This window comes from Macrotis lagotis, chromosome X, assembly GCF_037893015.1.
Source record: "Macrotis lagotis isolate mMagLag1 chromosome X, bilby.v1.9.chrom.fasta, whole genome shotgun sequence".
NCBI classification, from domain to species: domain Eukaryota; kingdom Metazoa; phylum Chordata; class Mammalia; order Peramelemorphia; family Peramelidae; genus Macrotis; species Macrotis lagotis.
The window spans coordinates 595,755,406-595,774,260 of NC_133666.1; the positions used below are offsets into that span (position 1 = coordinate 595,755,406).

The 18,855-nt window shown below is 37.8% G+C and overlaps 1 protein-coding gene across 5 annotated transcripts in view; it reads right to left on the reverse strand.

The window, feature by feature from the left end:
• ASAP1 (ArfGAP with SH3 domain, ankyrin repeat and PH domain 1) overlaps positions 1-18,855 on the reverse strand; it is a 606,433-nt gene that overhangs the window by 472,375 nt on the left and 115,203 nt on the right. For 2 of the 5 annotated variants that reach the window (XM_074202334.1, XM_074202332.1), the window contains exon 1: positions 1,255-1,776. The exons of 1 other annotated variant lie outside the window; for it this stretch is intronic. The gene's annotated coding sequence lies outside the window, so the exon portion shown is untranslated. Of the gene's footprint in view, positions 1-1,254; positions 1,778-1,893; positions 1,910-18,855 lie in introns of those variants that run through there. 2 more of the 5 variants (XM_074202330.1, XM_074202328.1) reach the window with 2 other exon arrangements.

Consider the following 18,855-nt stretch of genomic DNA (forward strand, 5'->3'; position numbering starts at 1 on the left):
TAATTAACAATTGTATGACTCTGCCTGAAGCATCATTGGGCAGATTCAGACTGGTCTTCATTTTGTCTTTTATCTCCCTAGTGCCCAGCATAGTTCCTTGCACAGTAGGCATTTAATTAAAGCTTGTGGAGATGAACTGGATTCTTCAGGAGCAGGGAATCTTCACCCAGTTTGTGAACTTAAACAAATAACAACTGTATGTCAACATAATTGGTTTCCTTTGCTATTCTATGTTTTGTACTTTGGACGTCTAAAAACATTCTAGGAAGAAGTCCTTAGGCTTTCCCAGACTGCTAAAAAAGTCCACAAGACAAAAAAAAAGGTTAAAAACCTCTGATCCAGAGGTCCACTAGTGACATATAGGATCAAATATAGGATCGAATCATATGTCTCTATGCTTTGGAATTAGAAAGTGGATTTCAAAATATTTTAGGCCTTTTTAGAGAGATGGAAACTGAGGAGCAAAAGGACTTGGCCAAAGGTCACAGTATTTAAGTGCACATCAGAGTCAGAATTTGAACCTGGATCTTCTGATAGAAAATGCAATTAAAAAAAGAAAGGAAAAAAAGAAACCTAGTACAACGTATTTGAGAACATTCAACTCATTACTCCAGGAAAACAGACATAATTTACAAAAGAAATCATCAAGAGCAAGTGATTGCCCCTTCAATTTAAGAACAATCTTAAAACATTAGACTGGGTGTGTTTGTTAAATGCCATATAATTGAAAAATTTTAAGTTTCAATAAATTGCAAGATGGAAAAAAAAACCCAACCCATATCCCAAGTCATGGCAAACAACATTCAACACATTTCAAGTAGGTTTCAACAAGTTACAATCCTGTGTCTGGCCTTTAAACCAGCACCTCTGGGAATCTGCTACAGGGAAGGGGGATCTCTGGAGCAGAAAACAAACAATGCTCTCCCAGAGTCCTTTCTCTTCAGCTGCTGGGGCAAAGACTGGAAAACATTCCTGTCCGGACTAATCAGACTATGGAGAGGAAAAAACAGCTGTCAACTAATGCAGAGGTGAAGCCTTTCAGAGTTTTGCTTCTGGAACCGCTTGCACATGTGGGAAAACTCCATTGCTGAAGAGTTTGGAAGCTTTCGGAATGCTTAATTGGGGGCATATTTGGAAAAAAAAAAACCCAAGTAAATATTCCCTTTCACCAGTCTTTTTCAACGCTTACAATAATATCCCAGTTGGGCTTCCCGCCCTCCTCTACACCTCCCTCCCCCGTACCCTTTAACTCACCAGGACTTGTGCATCTGTATTTCCAGTCCAAGCTTAGGCATCCAAGCTAAAGCCATCATTATTCCATCTTGGGTTCAAACTCTGTCTCCCCCCAGCAGCCGGAGCACACCATGTTTCTGTAATATTTCTTTCCCAGTGCCTGTGTGTCTGTGGTGTGTTCTTAAGTCGGATTTTAAACTCGATTCCAATGGAAGGTTATCCCGAGAGCTTGGGATCCTGCGAGCGGGGCTTTACGCCCATTAAAGCCCCACACCATAAGTAGGCACTAAAACTCAGAAGAACTAGCAGGAAGGAAAAATCGACCATGTGAGCAGGGGGAGGGAAAAAGAAAGGAAAAGAGAGGGAGAAAGGAGGGGGGCGGGTGGAAACCCACTACCCAACCACGCTGCTCAGTGGATAACCCTCGGGTTGATAGCAAGGATTTCAGGAAATCCAGACACTTAAACAGGAAATCTGAATACTGAATAAACATTCCATCATGTCCGCAGATACAAGGCACCGTGGGCTGGTCAGTCTCCTTTTAACCCTTCCCCTGCCGCTCACTCCGGAGGGCCCGAGCCAGTCCCCTCTTCCACCCCCCGCCCCCCCAGCGCCGGCCCGCCCACCGCCTGCCCGCTAGTCTTTGTAACTCGAGCTCACCAGGAGGGGTCAAAATAGTTTCGGATTTCTCTTCACTGTGAGCCGCTGTGGGAAGCCCCTTTGCAGCACACCCCTTTCTCTCTCCTCCCCCCCTGCCCCTGCCCTTGCCCTTGCCCTTGTCCCAGCCCCTGCTCCGGCTCTAGCCGCAGCCCCTTTCCCCTTCGAATTTAAACTTCCCTGAGAATGTTTTTTTTTTCCCTGATGCTCCTCATTTCCCAAGCTCATTGGTGTACATTTTGTGCTCAGAAATGTTGTTCACAAGAAGCCCATCTACAGCAGCCAGGCACTTAAGAACAGACCTTTCTTCGTGATCCCAGAAGGCATCTCAGTCTGAGAATGCCACACTAGAACTAGTTTAATGTGTTTTTATTCATTCTTTTTTTTTTGAAGTTCCTTTAAGAGCTCTTTTCAACTCTTCTTTCGGCCTTTAAACGTGTGTGTGTGTGTGTGTGTGTGTGTGTGTGTGTGTGTGTGTCCATTACAAGGCTAATTACCAAAGGGAAACAAGGAGAGAAGGGAATTTTCAAGACAGCTAAAGAGAAAAGGGCTTATGAAGAAAGAGTGCTTGCAATATGCCATGGATTTGGGCCTCCGAGAAAACTCCCGTGGACCTTCACCTGGCCTTTTTGTGAATGGATGGATGACTTTTTGCTTTTTGTGACCTTTCACAAACTTTCTTGTCTGCTTGATGATAGCTGAGCCTCGGGAGGTAGACCTGGCCTTCTAACCTCTTCTCGTGTAACCTGAAACCAGGGAAGCCAACGAACGCTGGGATTTTTGCTTTACTGAAGGTTAAACTGAAGATTCAGGGCATTCAGGGTTTGTTAAAAATTCTGGAGAATACCTTAGGATTTAGAGTTGAAATGGGTTAGGAAGGGGAAATGATCTACCCAAGATCACACAACCAGTTTCCTGGAAAACCTGGAGCTATAATCCAGGTCCTCTCACTTCAGATCCCAACTTCTTTTCTGCTATGTCCCAGTGCTCTCTCAAAATTTTTTGAAAAACCTGACCGAAACTTTGGTATATTTGGATTGGGGCTAGGGCTCTATTTCAAGAGAATCTCTTGGAACTACATGCTGGAATAAAGCCGGTAGTTTAAGTTTTTCAAATTCTTCTTAAAACTGAATAATAGACTCTGAAATTCCAGAATATAAATAGGAATACAAACCCAAGACTGAAATTACCTATGGACTTAACTAAGATACTTTATGCAAATCTACAAATTAGAATAGGATCATAAAATGTCAACATTAGAAGGGGTCTTAAGAACAGAGGGGAAGTAACTTGCCTAGGGTCACACACAAATACCAAGTTCCAGTGACTTAATTAGACTTTAGATCTCCTGTTTCCAAATCATATTCTGGACACTATTCTATGCTGCGATCTAAACATTCTAATCAGTTTTTATAGGCTATAAATATATATATATATTGAAAATTCCATAAAATTATATGTGCTGGGCTTGAAGTCAGGAAGACTCCTCTTCCTAAGTTCAGATCTGACCTCAGATACTTAGTAATTGTGTGATGGTGGGCAAAGCATGTAACCCTGTTTGCCTTAGTTTTCTCTTTTGGAAAATGAGCTGGTGAAGGAAATGGAAAACCACTTCAGTATCTTCAACAAGAAAAAAAAATCAAAATGGGGTCATAAAATACCAGATGTGACTGAAAGACTGAATGACAAAAAATATTAACTTTAAAAATGTTTATATTTTCTATAGCTTTAAACTTATATAGATTAAATTGGTGGGAGGGAAGGTAAAAACCATGAGTCTGCCATTTATAACTGAGTAGCCCTTTAATGGATGCATGATTTCATGTACTTGGGCATTTTCTCAGCCAGTGTAGCTCCAGTCATCCTAAGCAACTGAGTGGTAGAATGGATAGAGTAACGGGCCTGGAGTCAAGAAGACCTGACTTCAAATTCAGCCTTGGAAACTTATTAGTTATGGGACCCTCAGCAGGTCATTTAATCTGTGTTTGCTCCATTTATCTCAACTATAAAAATGAAGCTATTAATAGCACTTACCTCACAGGGCTTTTGTGAGATCAAATGAGTTAATAGTTGTGAAATGCCTAGAGCATTTAATAAATGCTTTTTTCCTTCCAATAAATTCTCCTCTAAGAATTTACCTAATCAATATGCTTGTCACCTGGGTCACGGTTAGTAATGTTTGTCCTTCATTTTCAAAGACCATAACATCAGGGAGGTGATGCCATGACAAGCATGTGATTTGACTGAGGGAGCTGCTGTGCTAAGTCACCAGCCTCACTTTCTCCTCCAGAGTCAGCTGGGTACAGTGGCCAGATATGAATCAGGACAACTGGAGACAGTCAAGGATATGAGGCAATCAGGGTTAAGTGACTTGCCCAAGGTCACACAGCTAGTAAGTGTCAAGGATCTGAGGCCGAATTCAAACTCCAATCCTCCTGAATTCAAGACCAGTGCTCTATCCACTGTGCCACCTAGCTGCTTCTCACACAGCTAGTAAGGGTTAGTAATTAAACAAGTGTTAGATGAATCAATATGTACCTTAGTTTAAGTTACACATTCAACTGTTGTCCTATGTAGCTGTTCTCAAGTCTGGTTAATATAAGTTTTTCATTCATTTTGGTTTTTTGAGTGCCAAGTTATATATTGTTATAGAATTTATTGTTCAATGGGAAGTAGTGGGGAAGAGGATGAAAAGGGAAAGAGGAGCTGATAGAAAGGAGGGAAGAAGGGAAGGGGGAAAAGGGGGGAAAGAAAAGGGGCCAGCCTGATATAAGGGAGGGCAGATCAAGGGAAGTGATGGTCAGAAGTAGAACACTTGTGAGCAGGGATAAGGAAAAAGGAGAGAGAAAAGTACAAACAAGGGGAAGACAGGATGAAGGTTTAATAGTTAGTAATTATTTGGGGAGGGGAGTTGCAAGGCAATAGGGTTAAATGACTTGCCCAAGGTCACACAGCTAGGTAATTTGTAAGTGTCTAAGGCAATTTGAACTCAGGTCCTCCTGACTCCAAGGCTGGTGCATTATTCACTGTGCCACCTAACTGCCCCTAGAGTTGTTAATCATAACTGTGAATGTGAATAGGATAAATTCTCCCATAAAACAAAGTGGTTTAAAAATATCCTACAATATTTTGTTTACAAGAAACACATTTGAAGCAGAGAGAGATACACACATACTCTGTAAGGTAAAAAGGCTAGAACAATATATTATACTTTCAGCTGAGCCAAAGAAAGTAGGAGTAGCAATCCTGATCTCAGGTAAAGCAAAACCAAAAATAGATCTAATTAAAAGGGATAAGGAAGGAAATTACGTCTTCCTAAAAAATATCATAGACAATGAAATAATATCAATATTAAACATATATGCAACAAGTTGTATAAAATCTAGATTCCTAGAGGAGAATGAGTTGCTAGAAGACATAGATAACAAAACTATAATAGTGGGGGACCCCTCAACCTCCCTCTCTCAGAATTAGATAAATTTAATCACAAAATACTTAAGAAAGTAAACAGAATTTTAGGAAAGTTAGATATGATAGATCTCTGGAGAAAATCGAATGGAGATAGAAAAGAATTTATCTTCTCTGTGGTACATAGCAACTACACAAGGAACAAAAAAAACAATCTTACAATCAAATGTAGAAAGGCAGAAATATTTAAATGTATCTTTTTCAGATCCTGATTCAATAAAAATTACATTAATAAAAAGTCATGGAAAGATAAACTAAAAATTAAAAAGATTAAAAAACACCTAATTTTAAAGAATGAATCAAACAGCAAATCATAGAAATAATCAATAATTTCATATAAGACATTGACAGTAATGAGACAGCATACCAAAACTAGTGGGGCATAGCCAAAACAGTCATTAGGGGAAATTTTATGTATCTAAATATTTATATGAATAAAATAGAGAAAGAGAAAATCAAGATTTGGGCATACAACTAAAAAAATTAGAAAAAGAACAAATTAAAGTCCCCAAATAAATACCAAATGGAAATTCTGAAAATCAAAGGAGAGATCAATAAAACTGAAAGTAAGAAAAGTAATGAACTAATAACTAAAACTAAAACTTTTATGAAAAAAATTAAAATAGATAAATCTTTGGTTAATTTGATTCAAAAAAGAAGAAAACCAAATTACCAGTATCAAAAATGTGGAAGGTGAACTCACCATCGATCATGAAGAAATTAAAGTAGCAATTTGGATCTATTTTACTCAACTTTATGACAATAAAACTGATAATTTAAGTGAAATAGATGAATACCTACAAAAATATAAATTATCCAGATTAACAAAAGAGAAGTAAAATACTTAAATAACTTCATTTCAGAAAAAAAAGAAATTGAACGAACCATCAATGAACTCCCTAAAAAAAAAATCTCCAGGACAGATGCATTCAAAAGTGAATTCTAACAAGCATTTAAAGAATAATTAATTCCATTTCTATATAAACTATTTAGAAAAAACTGACACCAATATGGTTTTGACACCTAAACCAGGAAGAGCCAAAACAAAGAAAATTACAGACCAATCTCCCTAATGGATATTGATGCAAAATTTTTAAATAAAATATTAGATATTAGCAAGTTATCTTTAAGACAATACAATATAATCAGATGGGATTTATACCAGGAATGCAGGGATGGTTCAATATTAGGAAAACAAGCAGGATGATTTACCATATCAATAACAAAACAGAAATCATAATCAATAGATACCGAAAAAGCTTTTGACAAAATATAGCACCTATTCTTTTTAAAAACCCTAGAGAGCATGGGAATAATAGTATTCCTTAAAATAATAAACAGTATTTATCTAAAATAATCAGCAAGCATTATATGTAATGGGGATAAGCTAGAAGCATTCTCAATAGTAGGGGTTAGGCAAAGATTTCATCACTATTTCATTTTGTAGTAAAATGTTAGCCTTAGAAAGAGAAGAAAAAGAAATTAAAGGAATTGGAATAGGCAATAAGGAAAGAAAACTCATTCTTTGCCAAAGGTATGATGTTATATCTAGAGAATCCTAGAAAATCAATTTAAAAACTACTTGAAACAACTTTAGCAAAATTGCAGTATATAAAATAAATTCACAGAAATCTTCAATATTTCTATATATTACCGACAAAACCCAACAGTAAGAGATTGAAAGAAAAATTCCATTTAAAGTAACTGTAGAGGATGGCTAGGTGGCATAGTGGATAAAGCACCGGCCCTGGATTCAGGAGTACCTGGGTTCAAATCTGGTCTCAGACCCGGTTTGCCTTGCAAAAACCTAAAAAATAATAATAATAAAAATAAAAAAAAGTAAAGTAACTGGGGAAAACAAAATACATGGGAGTCTACCAGCCAGGATAAACCCAGAAACTATATGAATACAATTGCAAAACACTTTTTACACAAATAAAATCAGATCTAAATGATTAGAAAAAAATGTCAATTGCTCATGGGTAGACCAAGCTAATATAATAGAAAGGACAATTCTACCTAAATTAAATTATTTATCCAGTGGCATACCAAACTACCAAAAATTAGTTTACAGAACTGGAAAAACAGAAACAAAATTCATCTGTAGGAACAAAAGGTCAAGAATATCAAGGGAATTAATGAAAAAAAAAACTAACCATTTTGCTTGTATTTTTATTTCTAGCCCTCAGTACTGAGCCTGGACCTTGCACCATAAAGGTTTGTGGATCTATTAAATGACTTGCCCAAGGCTAAATAAGTAATAAAACTTAGAGGGGCTATTGAAATAATTTTCTATAACTATAGATCTTTTTTTCACTTTCTAGTCCTAAACACAGTATATGGCACATAATAGAATGCTAAATAAATAGTTGTTGACTAATGTTTTCTACCTCTGCCAGGATGTTGCACTGGGACCTGGGAAAGATCTTAACTTCAAAAAAGTTAAGTTTTCCCAATGCATCCTGGGTCAACACCATGCCTCCTGATCTATGTCATTATAGCTAGACTTAGATGACTGGAGGAGAGATTGAGGCTAATAATATTGTACAGCTCTTCCTCACTTAAATTCACTTGAAAGTCAAGACATCACCCTCCTGATTTCAAACTTCTACAAGAACAAAATATAAACAATGACAAAATACCCTGTCTTAGAAAATAGTAATGGCATTACTATAATAAACTGTATAGAGATGAGGAAGTCAAGGGCAAAAAGATGAAATGACCAAGACACAATTAAATAGTTTGCAAGCATCAAGGATGATCTTCTGATTCTTAAGTCTAATTTCTCTCCTCTACACCAACTTGCCTCATTTAAGACAAATTAAAAATGAATCACAAGGGAACAAAAAAATTCCATCTCCTTAAGATATTTGCTTCTATCCCTAATGATGCCACTATTTTCTAAACCATATGTGAACTCACTATTCTGCAGAAAACTACCTTAAGCTTCCTCTAAAAACTTAAGAATGGAAAAGTTTATAGTTCATCTAGTGTGGCAAATATCTTTTTAACAACAACAAAAAAGGGGATGGGAAAGAGAGGGTAGTGGAAAAATTTTTAACACGTATATGCAGATGGATGAATGTTAAAAGATTTCCATCTCAAGTAGTTGGAAAAATAAAAATAAAATATCAAAAAACAAAAAGCAGTGAAAAGGTAAATAAAGCATAGGAAAGGACTTAAACTGAAAGGTAGAGAGAGTCAACAAAAATCATAGAGGCCTCCTTTGGGAAAGCCACAGTACTTGTTTTAAATTTGTGTAGTATGGAGTCCTCAAGTCAAAAATGAATAAAGCGCAACTTTCGATATGATCATTCATTCCTAAAAATTATACCTGGAAACTAGTAAGTTAAAATTGAGAGAAGTCAATTTTGCCACATGAAGCAGACCCTTAGAACTAAGATCCTCCAGTTCCTTCTTTTCAACAGATGAGGAAACCAAGGCTGAATGAGGTGATTAATACAATATCATGCAGTTAGTGACAAACCAAAACCCTAATCTATGTAGTATTCTGACTACCAGATTTTCATTCTTTCTACTATCCCACTTTTCCTTATAATTTTTTCACTGCTAATCTTTGTCTTTATCTTAAACATTTTAGGGTCTGTGCTGAAGGATGTGTTTTCAGTAATTAATTTTAATAATTAAACCTCCTTTCCCTCTCTCTTTTTTGCTTGCTGTAGAGAGAGAAGGACTACATATCATCATTTGAAGGTATGTCCAACAGGATTCAAGAGAAGCAGGATTTTGAGAGAAATGACTATTAATAACCAATGATTTAGGGAGATCCAGAGTTTCCCCTCTCTCTATAGTCCTTATTTCAAATCTATCTCTTGAAGGATATTACTGATAATAGGATTGAATTAATATTCCTCAATCTTGTTCAGACTCCACCCAATCTAAGGAGGAATCCCATTGTGTTCAGCTCAGATTTGGATGGGGATAAATACTTTCATTAGATTGACCCAAACTGAGGGAAATTTAGAAATAAATGACAAACTCAAAATTCTTTAGAATATGTCCAACTCAAGGGATGTGGGAAATCTGGGACACTATTACACTGTTGGTGGAGCTGTGAACTCATCCAACCTTTCTGGAGAGAAATTTGGAACTATGCCCAAAGGGCAACAAAAATGTGCATACCCTTTGACCCAGCAATACCACTACTGGGTCTATACCCTGAAGAGATGAGGAAAAAGGGTAAAAAACATTACTTGTACAAAAATATTTATAGCAGTCCTGTTTGTGGTGGCAAAGAATTGGAAATCCAGTAAATGTCCTTCAATTGGGGAATGGCTTAGCAAACTGTAGTATGTGTATGTCATGGAACACTATTGTTCTATTAGAAACCAGGAGGGATGGGATTTCAGGGAAACCTGGTGGGATTTGCATGAACTGATGCTGAGTGAAATGAGCAGAACCAGAAAAACACTGTACCCTAACAGCAGCATGGGGGTGATGATCAACCTTGATGGACTTGCTCATTCCATCAGTGCAACAATTAGGGACAATTTTGGGCTGTCTGCAATAGAGAATACCATCTGTATCCAGGGAAAGAAATGTGGAGTTAGAACAAAGTCCAAGGACTATTCCTTTTAATTTAGGGAAAAAAAAATTGATATCTTATTGTCTGATCTTGTTGTCTCATACTTTATTGTTTCTTCCTTAAGGATATGATTTCTCTTTCATTACACTCAATTTAGATCAATGTACAACATGAAAGCAATGTAAAGACTGACAAATTGCTTTCTGTGGAGGGTGGGGGGAAGTTAGATTGGGGGGGAAATTGTAAAACTCAAAATAAAATCTTTAATTAAAAAAATGGTTGTTTTTATAATATTGATATTATAGTATAACATTTTCTCCTAGGTCTGCTCACCTCATCAGGTCTTTCAGGTCTCTTAGAAACCATCCTATTCCTCTTTTCTTACAGAATACTCTAAGAAAAATAGTCCTAGACCAAAACTAAGGACATATACACCTAAGATTGCCTAGAAACTTTCCTTGGGATATGCAAGGCTCAGATAGATTCAAGGGATGTAAGAACTGCTTTCAGTTTAATCCAAACTCAGCAAAATTCTCATCCTCTGTGTATTACTTAGGGTGTGCCATGGTTTGTTGGAAATTATTCCCTGCCAACATCAGTTCTATTTTTTTTCCTCTCCTTTCAAGGAAGATTCAAAGACTTCTCAAAAAATTCTAAATTCTAGGAAATTCAGCAAAGAGCCCTTTACTCTGCAATTAATTCACATACTTTTCGATACAGTCACAGAGGGTTAATTCCCCAAGCTGCTATGTTAGCCTGGGGGCAAAAAAGAATCTGCTTTGGGGACTGATCTCTCTCTCTAGTTGAAGCTCACACTTTCCCCTGGGACCTTCTCTTTCAAAAGTTGCTGCTCCAACTACGACACCTGCAAAAAGTGTTGCAAAAGAAGCAAACCCTCCTGTCTCCTCATTGTGACTATACCTCAGGTTGATTTTTTTTTAAAATGATCAATCCCCAGATTTGACCTTCAAACTCCAAAAACTAGTGGAAAAGTCTTCCCTATGATTGGGAAAAAAGTCCTTAATTGAACTCCAAATTGGCATCATTATCTGAAAGTTCAGCAATTACCTGACATTGAAGCACTCACTCAGTTTCAGAGAAAATGAAAATTTCCTTATCTATGTATTTACTTCACAAACCTTTCGGGTGAGTTGTCATAGTAGCTGCTTGAAAGTTGCCATGGGCCAAATCATGGAATGAAAATCCTTGAGAGGAGAACCCAAAGGCAGATGAATCACCACTAAATCATTTTATGATTTCCTCTCTCCATTGAAGTGACTGAAATTCATCAAAGATTTATTAAGCCAACATTGTGTATCAAATGCTGTTGATCCAAGAACAAAAATGAAAATTTCTATTCTAAATGAACATTCTTGGGGAGGAGAAAGGGCAAAGAAAATACAGGAGTTGTTGCAGTGCAGAGGGTGCCAGGAATCAGCAAGACTCATCTTGTTGAGTTCAAATCTGCCCCAAGACACTAGCTGTATGACCCTACAAGTCACTTTGTCTCAGTTTCCTTATCTGTAAAATGAGCTGGAGAAGGAAATGGCAAACTACTTCAGTATCTTTGCCAAGGAAACCCCAAATACATTACTGAACTGACAAACAATAACAAATATAAAGGATGGTGTGTTATAGCAGAAGAGGGGGATGCAGAAGACACAATTGAATGTCAAAGTAGGGGCAGAGCCAAGATGGCAGCATGAGAACAGCCTTTCCTAGAAGCTCTCTCAAAAATATTCCAAAAACCTTAAAATTATGGCTTCAACTAAATTTGAGAACCGACAGAAATATATTAAGACTGGAAAATAATGGGAAAACTGTTCAGTGGGGGTGGAGGGGGGTGGCAGCACAACCAGGATTATCACATCAGAGTGAAGGAGCTCCAGTCTTCCTGGAAAGCCTGCTGGGTGCCTAGATGCTTGGGTCACAGGGAGTGCCAAATTCTGGCAGCAGAAGAAGTTTCCTGACCTGGCAACCCAAGGAACACCAAGCACAACTTGGAAGATCATTGGGGAAACCTCTGCCTGAGTGAGTGGGAGCCTGCGTGGCATTCAATGCAGCCATGGACACCAGCATAGCTGTGGACCTCAGTGCAGCCCAGATCCCAGGAAATGGAACCAGGAGCACAGAGCCGCTGGGTAGCAAGACACATGGCAGCTGTGACCAGAGTGCTCAGCCCATGGAAGGTAAGGGGGTAGTAAGGCCTGTTCCTGGCCCTGTGACAGGACTCTTGTATTTTGTCCATATTCAGACCCTGGTCACAATCTGGGAGCCCCCTATTGCCATCCACAGACCAGAACACAGGCAGGAGAGTAGCCAGAGTCTCACATACTGAGGTCCTTGCAGGGGTGTCTCAATAATGCTTACAAGCTCTGGAAGAACCCCAAATCAGGTGCAGGCTGGGAAAATGAGTAAATAGGAAAAAAAAAAAAGGAACCTGTCCATATATAATTACTTTGGTTCCGTGGAGGATCAAAACATATAATCAGAATACAAGAAAGTTCCAGCTTCTGCATCTAAATCCTCTAAGAAATTTAGAAGTTGGTCTCAGGCTATTTCAGAGTTCAAAAAATATTTTGAAAATCAAGTAAGGGAGGTAGAGGAAAAATTGGGAAGAGAAATGAGGGAGATACAGGAAAAACACAAAAACCAAATCAACAGCTAAGTCAAGGAGATCCAAAAAAATGCTGAAGAAAATAACATACTAAAAACTAGTTAAGGTCAAATGGAAAAAGCAGTTCAAAAAGTTGATGAGGAGAAAAAAAAATCTTAAAAAGTAGAATTGGTCAGATGGAAAAGGAGATAAGAAAGTTCTCTGAAGAAAATAAATCCTTCAAATGTAGAATGGAACTAAAGGAAACTGATAACTTTGCAATAAATAAAGACAATAAAACAATAGCAAAAGAATGAAAAACTAGAAGAAAATGTGAAATATCTTACTAAAAAAGTCCCACAGATCTGGAAAACAAATCTATGAGAGACAATTTAAAAATTATTGGGCTACCTGAAAGGCATGATCAGAAAAGGAGCCTTGACTTCATTTTTAAAGAATTTCTACAGGAAAATTGTCCTGATATCCTAGAAGCAGAGGGCAAAATAGAAATTGAGAGAATCCACTGATCTACCAAAAGAGATCCAAAAAAAAATAACTCCTATGAATATTATAGCCAAGTTCCAGAACTCCCAAGTCCAAGGGAAAATACTATAAGCAGCCAGAAGGAAACAATTGAAATATTGTTGTGCTGCAGTCAGGATTACCCAGAATTTAGCAGCATACACATTAAGGGCTCATAGGGCTTGGAATGTAATATTCTGGAAGGCAAAAGAGTTTGGAATGCAACTGAGAATCAACTATCCAGCAAAACTGAATATCTTCTTCCTGGGAAAAAGTTGGACTTTCAATGAAACAGGGGTATTTCAAATGTTCCTGTTGAAACAACCAGAGCTGAACAAAAAGTTTGATTTTCAAGTACAGGACTGAGGTGAAGCGTAGAGAGTAGATGAGTTATGAGGGATTTAATAATGATGAACTGCATGTATTCCTGAATGGGAAGATGATACAGATAATACTCATATGAACCTTTTTGTTTATTAGAGCAGTTAGAAGGAGCTTTTATAATCAAGACACAGAAGAGTCAGATTTGAAGGTATAATATATTTAAAAAAATGAAGTCAATGAGTAAAAAGGAAATGTGCTGGGAGAAAGGAGAGGTAGAATAGACTAAGATATTTCATGTAGAAGAATCAAGAAATAGCTTTTGCAATGGTATGGAAGGGGGGAAGGTGAAAGGGAATGAGGGAGCTGCATTCTCATCAGAAATGGCTCAGAAAGGAAACAACACACACATACACACACATTTAATAGGGCATAGAAATCTAGATGGAAAAGGAGAGAAAAAAGATGGGAGAAAGGGGACGGGGGGAAGGGAGGGGGGAGATAGGGGATAGAAGAGAGGGTAGATCATGGGAGAAGGTAGTTGTTCCCCAGGCAAACATTGAAGGGACCGGAGGCAAGAGAGACAAGTTCTCCCTGTACACCAAGATCTCCTAGATCTCTGTTTATTTACCAGAATGTAAGTGCTTGAATATCCTCTCCAGTCCGTGATCCACTCCAACTCCTGTGGCACTTAGCAAAATAACATTCTGGTGCTCAAGGACACCAGGTGATGAAGGTTTTCAGTACACCCACACACAACTGTCCCTAACATATCCCCCTTTTTGTCTTTTTTTTTTTGAAGTGAAATTCCTTAATTCAATTACATAATGGATACCAAATAAGTTGTAAATAAAAGTTCAAGAATAGTATAAACAAATGTCAATTAAACAATAGTAAAAACAACTAAGCATCCAAGTCAATTAGCATGAGTTATTAAATTTTACAAAATATCCCAATTATATTTTCCTTCTTAATACACTCAAATTCTCAAGACTTCTTACAAAACTTAGGTGACTAAATTACTCTCAGATACTTTCTTTTTTTCTTTAAACACAAAGCAGAGGCCTTCTTCCCCCTCCCTCTTTTCAAAGCCAACTTACAAACTTTTAAATGGTATAAGCAGATAGGCTTGACTGGGTCAGATCCCAACTACATTAATTACTTAAATTAGACTTTTTAAGCAATTAAATTCAAAACTCAAACTAAAAGGAATAACATTTAACTTTACCTAACTATTTTAGATCTGAATTACACACACAGGAGTTTAGACACTTTCAGAAACACAGAAACAACTCTCTTGTATCATATTTACCAAGCTGGGATTGATACCCTGACCAGTATCCTATCTCAGAATATAGAAACATTTTCCCACCTCTCCAGGCCAGGAGAGAGATGTAAATACATCCAGTTGATGATTATATACACATATACACACATAATGCACCAAAATATTAGCTATAAGCACAGGCTTCATTCAAAAGACAAAATCTAAATTTCTCAATCCCAGGAAAAGATCTTCTTCCCCTTTTCTCTCTTTTTTTCTTAATTGACCACAAAGTTTTCCAATCAATAGCCTATTGCCCAACCCCCTCCCCTTCTCCCCAAACCAGGAAGAAGGCATAGGGGTCCTTTGATCTCTAAAACAAGCTATTTGAGACATAGGTTTGAATTTCGGAGTTCCAAAAAGGAAGATTTCCTTCCCCCCCCCACCTCTGCAGAGGGTGGGAGCAGCAGAGAATGACGGAGTGCATTTGCAATTACTTGAGTTGTTAACAACAGTACAATTTGAAGTTGTTTCATTTTCTGAACAGTAACCATCACCATTATAAACTGTCCAAAGCATGTGACATTTTTACTCTCAACACAGGAAGTGCAGTTAGTGTTTATTTCACCACTTTCTGGTGCTGGAGCAAGAGTCATTGTGTACTTGATGGTAGGCTGGAGAGTGAAGTTCATTGTGGCTTATGAAGTAGAATTCATCATAGACATCAGGGTTGGCATCAGGGTCTGTGCCACTCATGAAAAGTCTCTGAAATTGACTGTAGGTTTAGGGATTTGGGTTGCGCTTAAGATGCATAGCAGGGCAAGACAGGCAGCAGCAGTCAAAAGGAACAGCCAGTATGTCCCTCACATCCCATTCATGGTGCTGGTACATACTTCTGCAGAGGAAGAAGCTCTGTCCCCTGTGGTGCTGCCTTGGAGACTCCACTTCCTGCTGGTTCCTCAATGCTGAATACTTATTTGTTTCTTCTTACTTTCACTTTCCTTCACACCTCCTTGTTCCAACTTCCTTAAAATCAGCTCCCTGGAAACAATCAAAACCTGTTACCTCTTCCAAAGTCTTCTGCTTCTGGATGTTGCTTATATCTGCTGGTCCTTATCCCAGACTCCACTCAGATAGCTCTGCCTTCCTGTCCCTGTTCCGATGCCATTATGTTGAGTTCCTTTCCAAACTCATTTGTCCTTTCCCCAGGCGAACATTGAAGGGGTGGGAGACAAGAGAGACAAATTCTCCCTATACACCAAGATCTTCTAGATCTCTGTTTATTTACCAGAATACAAGTGCTTAAATATCCTCCCCAGTCCTTGATCCCACTCCTGTGGCACTTAGTAAAATAAGGTTCTGGTGTTCAAGGACACCAGGTGATGAAGGTTTACAGTACTCCCACACACAACAGTCCCTAAACAGGTAGTCAGATATAATACATTTTCTTTTTTACCAAGGTGATGGGATTGGATGGGTGGGTTCTGGGTCTCTGGGGAGGGATGTGGGCTTGGGGCCTCTTGACCCCAGTGCTTGTACTCTGTCTGCTGGGCCACTCAGCTATCCTACAGCACACTTTTAATGAAGGACAGAGTGAAAAGAGAAAGAAAATATAATAGAAATGGATGGAGGGAATTCCAATCAGCAACATCAACTGTGGAAGTAACTTCTCTGATGGACTTAGGATAAAGAATGTGATCTACCATGAGACAGAACTGATAGTATGGAAGACAGACTGAAGCACATTTTTTTCCTCTCTCGCTTTATTTCTCATGAGATTTTTTATTTTTGTGGGGGAGAGGGGGATTATGTTTACTCTTGCAACAAGACTATTTTAGTAATGTATAAATAAATTAAAAAGTAAATTAATTAATTAAAAATTTTTAAAAATTAAAAAAAGAAAGTCAAAGTTTAGAGTGGGATGAGGATGAAGATTGATGAGGATTGGTATGAGGTAGCAGAAAATGTTGGTCACAGAAAGGAGCCTTGGTATGGCAGCCTACAATTTAGAATTATATTGCAGATATACATAGGATCAAAGGGAATTTTTTGTTTGACTGTCAATCTCAGTACAAGAAATGGAAAGTGGTGAGGGGAGCAATATACATAGTAAGAATTTCAGTTCAGATAATCATCCCTAGTCTTGCTAAATGTTTCCTTACTTTGTATGCCAGAAAATTAGCAGAGTGCCTAGTCTCATAGTAGGTACTTAATAAATTCTTGTTGTTGACTCCTCTTCTAATCATTGCTTTCATTGTTACTCTTTAAAAGAGCTCTAGCCTAGGTGATAGGAGGCCTGAGTTTGAATTCTACTTCTGACATTAATTTGCTACAGAACTTCCTTTTTCTCTGTCTGTCCCCTCTCTCACCACCACCCTCCAACGAGAGGTTAGGATTTGATGACCTCTAAGCTTTTGTTTTAGCTCTCTAGATCCTATGATTGATCATGCTAACAACCTATACATTTAGGCTTTCCAACCCTCCCAAGCTGTGATCCATTCTTAAAAATGATTTCTTTCCCAGTTCTCAACAAGATACCTATTCCCGCTATGTGAATTCCCAGAGATTCCACCAAAGAAAGTATTTTACAGATGAATATACACATTAAAATATCAATCACCGAAAATGGTTGCTTCTAGAGAATTTGCATTTTTAAGAGGATGCCTAGATGCCCTAACCCAAATGTCCACATTTTAAATGATAAAAGCATAGGCACTAGGATTGGGGATATATTTTGTGGGTGGGTGGGGTTCCTATAATTTTTCAAATCAAACAATATGCAACCATCTACTTAATTAACATTTAGGGCAGACACTACTGCTGATTGGTCAATAAGAGCAGAGGGAATTTCAGGCTAGAATTTCAGAACTGACATAGATGACCCATGGTGCAAACCAAAATGAGGTTCTTATTGTACTTAGTTTTATGGATGTTATTACATTCTCCTCTCATTTTTCATAGGCATAGAATTACAGAATTTAAATTTTGACCTGAACCTAGACCAAGTGGTAAATGAATGAGAATCCACTTTGCAACACACACACATACCCCAAAGTGGCCATTGAGGCTTCATTTGAAGACTTGGGGGGGGGGGGAATCCACTATTTCCTGGCCCCCATTCCATTATGGGTTAAATCTAATTGTTAGGAAGTTTATCCTGATGTCAAACCAAAATCTTTCTCACTATATCTCCTACCCACTACTCCTAGTTTTGCTTTTTGGGGTCAAGCAGTTCAAGTCTATTCTGTTTTTGCTTAGCAATCCTTCAAATAACTGAAGATAACTATCATTGTCTTCCATAAATCTTCTCTTTTCTGGGCTAAATGTACCCCAGATCTTTCCATCTATTCTCATATGGGATGATCATGCAGCTTATTAGTGTTTATTTTTTCCCCTAAAAATAGGGCATCCAGAATTGAACACAATATTCCACATATCATCTGACCAGGGTAGAATGCAAAGTACCGTCCCATGCATATCTGATTGAACTCCCATGCCTGGAATTCTCTTAATCCTCATCCCCTCCCACATCTTCCCTGGTTTGCTTTAAGTGCTAACTAAAATTCCATCTTCTGGAAACCATTCCCAACCTCCCTTAATCCTAGTGCTATCTTTATTATTTCTTATTTATCATATATCTAACTGTTTTACCTGTTTATTTGTTGCTTCTCCATGAGATTGTGAGGTCCTTGAAAACACAGACTTTTTCCTCACTAGCATGACAGAAATTAAGTAAATCTTAATAAATACTTATTCATTGTTATTGATTGATCATAAGGTAGTGTAAGATTTCTTTAGCTTTGTTGGCTACTATTAATCAAAAAACATTTATTGTACCTAATTTGTCCAGGAGTCTGGCAAATACAAAGACAACAAAATAAGCAATTCTTACCCTCAAGGAGTTTACATTCAATTTAATATATCACAGAACTGACTCCCTGAGATAAATAGTTTCTACCTCCACTTATATTCATCCAGATGTCCTTTACCAAATTTCTTTTTTGTTTTCTTTCCTAGATTCCCTCACATGTGTCTATTTTCTCAATATACAATGTTTCTCTGTCTTCTCTTTCTTTACCTTTATAACTGTACTGAAAAAAGGTTTACTTCTCCAGAGCCATATTCCCATAATGAAGGCCATCCTACCCTTCTTCAGTTATATCCACAAGGCCATATTTGGCAATGTATAAAAATCGCTGGTTCATGTTGCTTAATACATTTGTTACTTTTGTATAAATGCACAATAGG